Source organism: Schistocerca cancellata, chromosome 1 (genome assembly GCF_023864275.1).
Source record: "Schistocerca cancellata isolate TAMUIC-IGC-003103 chromosome 1, iqSchCanc2.1, whole genome shotgun sequence".
In the NCBI taxonomy this organism is placed as follows: domain Eukaryota; kingdom Metazoa; phylum Arthropoda; class Insecta; order Orthoptera; family Acrididae; genus Schistocerca; species Schistocerca cancellata.
Window position 1 is genome coordinate 154,755,088 of NC_064626.1, and position 6,942 is coordinate 154,762,029.

Consider the following 6,942-nt stretch of genomic DNA (forward strand, 5'->3'; position numbering starts at 1 on the left):
AATAAATCTGCTGTGCTTCAGTCAGCTCCTCCAAGATTACCATTCACAGGAAACAACTGTGAAATACATGGTTTGACTTCATACCATATCTACGCAGAAACTAGAGGAGGACTAAGTTTCAGTGCATGCACCTCAGGATTTTATTAATGGTTATCCAAAAAGATTTGTAACTTATTATTTTGAGCATTTAACCTACCTTTGTATGTTTATATGCAATATCAAACAATGGAAAATCCAGGATGGAATATAACAATACCAGAGAAGGAAAGTTGTTATTCACCATATAGCAGAGATGCTGAGTCGCGATTGGCACAATAAAAAGATACACACACTCATAGCTTTCGGCCATTAATGCCTTTGTCAGCAGTAGACACACATACACACACACAGACACTGGCACAAACACAACTTGCACACATGTCTGCAGTCTCAGTGAGCTGAAACTACACTGCTAGTTTCAGCTCTCTGAGACTGCAGACGTGTATGCAAGTCGCGTTTGTGTGAGTGTGTCTACTTCTGACAAAGGCCTTAATAGCCAAAAGCTATGAGTGTGTGAATCTTTTTATTGCGCCTATAGTGACTCAGCATCTCCACTATATGGTGAGTAGCAACTTTCCTTCTCTGGTATTGTTATACGCAATATCATTCATTAAAGGATGTTTTTCATTAATACAAAATACTACTGTTTGGAACATAATTAGAAAAAACCAATTCTGCAATTATTTCCCTGCTTTGTAGTCTTGTCAACCTGCTCAATACATTATTTTGCAACTTGGGTTTCAAACATATAACACAATATCCAAGAATAAAACAGTATAACTATGAAGAGAAATGATAAAAAAAGACAGGAATATTGTTACAAGTATAAGAATGGGGTGAGAAGAGAGAACAACAAGCAATTTGTCACAAGACCACACGGGAGTTTGAGACATAGACCTGAAAATTTAGTATTAAGTAGCACTTTCATATGTTATAATATTCACGTAACAGGGAGAGTAAGACACACTGGTCTTGAAAGTAGGGTAACAAGAAAATGTTGTAACTAGCCACAGTTTATTTTTTATTGTTTCTGTTAGGACTGGGTTCATTTTCACAGGAACTTTGCTGGCTTTAAGGTTGACGTGTGTGGATTTAACAATAACTCATTATATCTGGTGACAGGGTGTGCGTTTCACAAAAGAACATGTTGAACAGATTTACATTTCAGAGGATAATAATTTGTGAACTAATACATGATGAAGATTGACTACATCTGTAAAATATAATCAAGTATTAAAGACCGTATGAATGACTTACAGGTTGTTCTTGACTAGACAATGGAAACAAGATTGTGGTGCCATAATTGACAACACATTTCTACATTTACATTTTGTAAGCTAACGAACAGTGAGCAGTTGCAAGTATGATGGGCACCACTACCATATTTCCAATTGCTGTTCCATAAATGAACGAAGTGAGAGAAGAATAACTGTAAGTAATCCACGAATTCTTGGAAAGTACACACACTGTATTTTAACAATAAACCTTTCTGTGATGCCCAACGCCTTGCTTGTTGTGCCTGCTGCTGGAATTTGATGAACATCTCCATAATGCTCTTGCACTAATCCCATCTGATAAGTGTTCCACACTGAATCAAAAATCAATTAAATGAGAATTATGTAAGCTTTCAATTTCTTGTGTGAATTACATTTGCCTAGGATTCTTCCAAAAGTAATTCACGATATGGAATCTGCTTTTTCTACAATGAGTTTTATATGGTCATTCCACTTTAAGTTGTTCTGAATGAATACAATTACAATTATGTAATTAAACAATAACAGTTATTCCTGCATTTTGTTACAGTTTTTTGGTGCTGTGGCTTCCCTGACTTTCTGGACTATGTTTATTTATTCCTACAGGGGAGATTTTTCATTTCCAAAATGAGCTAACTGAACTGTATGGGGAGCAAGGACATTGTCAGGAAACTCTACATATTGTTGAATAGCCACCAGAATCACGTGTTGTTGTGGTCTTCAGTCTGAAGACTGGTTTAACGTATCTTTCCATGCTACTCCATTCTGTGGAAGCCTCTTCATTTGCAAATAACTACCACAACCTTCATCCTTCTGAATCTGCTTAATGTATTCATCTCTTGGTCTCCCTCTACGATTTTTACCCCACACACTTCCCTCCAATAGTAAATTGCTAATCCCTTGATGATGTCACAGAATGTGTCCTATCAACAGATCATTTCTTATAATCAGATTGTGCCACAAATTTCTTTTCTCCTATTTTTAGAAAACGATGTTAACAAATTTCTATCCTTCTGAAATGCTTTACCTGCCACTGCCAGTCTACATTGTAAATCCTCTACACTTCGGCCACCATCAGTTGTTTTACTGCCCAAATAGAAGAACTCATCTATAATTTTAAGTGTCTCATTTCCCAATCTAATTCCCTCAGCATCACCTGATTTAATTTGACAACATTCCATCATTCTTGTTTTGCTTTTGTTGATGACTATCTTATACCTACTTTCCAAGACACTGTGAATTCCATTCAACTGCTCTTCCAAGTCATAGGCAGACCTCAAAATTTTTATTTCTTCTCCTTCAACTTTAATTCCTTCTTTAAATTTTTCTTTGGTTCCTTTACTGACTGCTCAGTGTTCCGATTGAATAATGTCAGGGATAGGCTACAACCCTATGTCAATCCCTTCTCAATCACTGCTTGCTTTTCATGCCCCTCGTCTTTTACAACTGCCGTCTGATTTCTGCACAAGTTGTAAGTAGCCTTTTGATCCCTGCATTTTACCCCTGCTAGTTTCAGTATTTCAAAGAGAGTATACCAGTCAAAAATTACAAAAACTTTCTTTAAGTCTACAAATGATAGAAAAGTAGGTTTACCTTTCCTTAACCTATCTTCTAAGACAAGTTGAATGGTCAGTATTGCTTCACTTGTGCCCACATTTCTCCAGAATCCAAACTGATCTTCTCCAATGTTAGCTCCTACCAATTTTTTATTCTCCTGTAAAGAACTTAGTATTTCGCAACCATGACTTATGAAACTAATAGTTCGATACTATTCACACGGGTCAGCACCTGCTTTCTTTCAAATTGGAATTACTACTTTCTTCTTAAGGTCTGAGAGTATTTTGTCTTTTTCACATATCTTGCACACCAGGTGGAAGATTTTTGACCCTTCCTTGTTCTGTCAAATGCTTCTCACAGTATCATGTCTCCCATCTCACCTTCATCTACGTCCCCTCCCATTGCTTCCATTGTCTGTGCATTCATCTCCCTTGTATAAACTCTCTACATACTCCTTCAACACTTCCTTCTTTGCTTAGGACTCGTTTTCCATCTGACCTCTTGATATTCATATAGCTGCTTCTCTTTTCTCCACAGGCCTCTTTAATTTTTCTGTAGGCAGTTTCTATCTATCCCCTAGTGATTGTTGTTGTTGTGGTCTTCAGTCCTGAGACTGGTTTGATGCAGCTCTCCATGCTACTCTATCCTGTGCAAGCATCTTCATCTCCCAGTACCTACTACAGCCTACACCCTTCTGAATCTGCTTAGTGTATTCATCTCTTGCTCTCCCTCTACGATTTTTACCCTCCACGCTGCCCTCCAATACTAAATTGGTGATCCCTCAATGTCTCAGAACATGTCCTACCAACCGATCCCTTCTTCTAGTCAAGTTGTGCCACAAGCTCCTCTTCTCCCCAATTCTATTCAATACCTCCTCATTAGTTATGCGATCTACCCATCTAATCTTCAGCATTCTTCTGTAGCACCACATTTCAAAAGCTTCTATTCTCTTCTTGTCCAAACTATTTATCGTCCATGTTTCACTTCCATACATGGCTACACTCCATACAAATACTTTCAGAAGCGACTTCCTGACACTTAAATCTATACTCGATGTTAACAAATTTCTCTTCTTCAGAAATGCTTTCCTTGCCATTGCCAGTCTACATTTTATATCCTCTCTACTTCTACCATCATCACTTATTTTGCTCCCCAAATAGCAAAACTCCTTCACTGTCTCATTTCCTAATCTAATTCCCTCAGCATCACCCGACTTAATTCGACTACATTCCATTATCCTTGTTTTGCTTTTGTTGATGTTCATCTTATACCCTCCTTTCAAGACACTGTCCATTCCATTCAACTGCTCTTCCAAGTCCCTTGCTGTCTCTGACAGAATTACAATGTCATCAGCGAACCTCAAAGTTTTTATTTCTTCTCCATGGATTTTAATACCTACTCCGAACTTTTCTTTTCTTTCCTTTATTGCTTGCTCAATATACAGATTGAATAACATCGGGGATAGGCTACAACCCTGTCTCACTCCCTTCCCAACCACTGCTTCCCTCTCATACCCCTAGACTCTTATAACTGCCATCTGCTTTCTGTACAAATTGTAAATAGCCTTTCGCTCCCTGTATTTTACCCCTGCCACCTTCAGAATTTGAAAGAGAGTATTCTAATCAACATTGTCAAAAGCTTTCTATAAGTCTACAAATGCTACAAACGTAGGTTTGCCTTTCCTTAATCTTTCTTCTAAGATAAGTTGTAGGGTCTGTATTGCCTCACATGTTCCAACATTTCTACGGAATCCAAACTGATCTTCCCAGAGGTCGGCTTCTACCAGTTTTTCCATTCGTCTGTGAAGAATTCGCGTTAGTATTTTGCAACTGTGACTTATTAAGCTGATAGTTCGGTAATTTTCACATCTGTCATCACCTGCTTTCTTTGGGATTGGAATTATTATATTCTTCTTGAAGTCTGAGGGTATTTCGCCTGTCTCATACATCTTGCTCACCAGACGGTAGAGTTTTGTCAGGACTGGCTCTCCCAAGGCTGTCAGTAGTTCTAATGGAATGTTGTCTACTCCGGGGGCCTTGTTTCGACTCAGGTTCTTCAGTGCTCTGTCAAACTCTTCACGCAGTACCATATCTCCCATTTCATCTTCATCTACATCCTCTTCCATTTCCATAATATTGTCCTCAAGTACATTGCCCTTGTATAGACCCTCTATATACTCCATCCACCTTTCTGCTTTCCCTTCTTTGCTTAGAACTGGGTTTCCATCTGAGCTCTTGATATTCATACAAGTGGTTCTCTTTTCTCCAAAGGTCTCTTCAATTTTCCTGTGGGTAGTACCTATGTTACCCCTAGTGAGATAAGCCTCTACATCCTTACATTTGTCCTCTAGCCATCCCTGCTTAGCCATTTTGCACTTCCTGTCGATATCATTTTTGATATGTTTGTATTCCTTTTTGCCTGCTTCATTTACTGCATTTTTATATTTTCTCCTTTCATCAATTAAATTCAATATTTCTTCTGTTACCTAATGGTTTCTACTAGCCCTTGTCTTTTTACCTATTTGATCCTCTGCTGCCTTCACTATTTCATCCCTCAAAGCTATCCATTCTTCTTCTACTGTATTTCTTTCCTCCGTTTGTGTCAATTGCTCCCTAATGCTATCTCTGAAGCACTCTACAACTTCTGGTTCTTTCAGTTTATCTAGGTCCCATCTCCTTAAATTACCACCTTTTTGCAGTTTCTTCAGTTTTAAGGTACAGTTCATAACCAAAAGATTGTGGTCAGAGTCCACATCTGCACCTGGAAATGTCTTACAATTTAAAACCTGGTTCCTAAATCTCTGTCTTACCATTATATAATCTATCTGATACCTTTTAGTATCTCCAGGGTTCTTCCATGTATACATCTTCTTTCATGATTCTTGAACCAAGTGTTAGCTATGATTAAGTTATGCTCTGCACAAAATTCTACCAGGGGGCTTCCTCTTTCATTTCTTAGCCCCAATCCATATTCACCTACTATGTTTCCTTCTCTCCCTTTTTCTACTCTCGCATTCCAGTCACCCATGACTATTAAATTTTCGTCCCTCTTCACTACCTGAATAATTTCTTTTATCTCATCATACATTTCATAAATTTCTTCATCATATGCAGAGCTAGTTGGCATATAAACTTGTAGCACTGTAGTAGGCGTGGGCTTCATGTCTATCTTGGCCACAATAATGCGTTCACTATGCTGTTTGTAGTAGCTTACCCGTACTCCTATTTTTTTTATTCATTATTAAACCTACTCCTGCATTACCCCTATTTGATTTTGTATTTATAACCCTGTATTCACCTGACCAAAAGCCTTGTTCCTCCTGCCACCGAGCTTCACTAATTCCTACTATATCTAACTTTAACCTATCCATTTCCCTTTTTAAATTTTCTAACCTACCTGCCTGATTAAGGGATCTGACACTCCACGCTCCTATCCGTAGAACGCCAGTTTTCTTTCTCCGGATAACTATGTCCTCTTGAGTAGTCCCTGCCCGGAGATCGGAATGGGGGACTATTTTACCTCTGGAATATTTTACCCAAGAGGGCGCCATCATCATATAATCATACAGTAAAGCTGCATGCCCTCGGGAAAAATTACGGCTGTAGTTTCCCCTTGTTTTCAGGCGTTCGCAGTACCAGAACAGCAAGGCCATTTTGGTTAGTGTTACAAGGCCAGATCAGTCAATCATCCAGACTGTTGCCCCTGCAACTACTGAAAAGGCTGCTGCGCCTCTTCAGGAACCACACGTTTGTCTGGCCTCTCAACAGATACCCCTCCGTTGTGGTTGCATCTACGGTACAGCTATCTGTATCGTTGAGGCACACAAGCCTCCCGACCAACAGCAAGATCCATGGTTCATGGGGGGCTCCTAGTGATATATGCTTCTATAACCTTGCATTTGTCCTCCAGCCATTCTTGTTAGACATTTTGCACTTCCTGTCAATATCATTTTTTATGCATTTGTATTCTCTTTTGCCTACTTCATTCGCTACATTTTTATATTTTCTCCTTTCATCAATTAAATTCAATATCTCCTATATTATCCAAGGATTCCTCACAGGCCTTGTCTTTTCACCTATTTGATTCTCTGCTG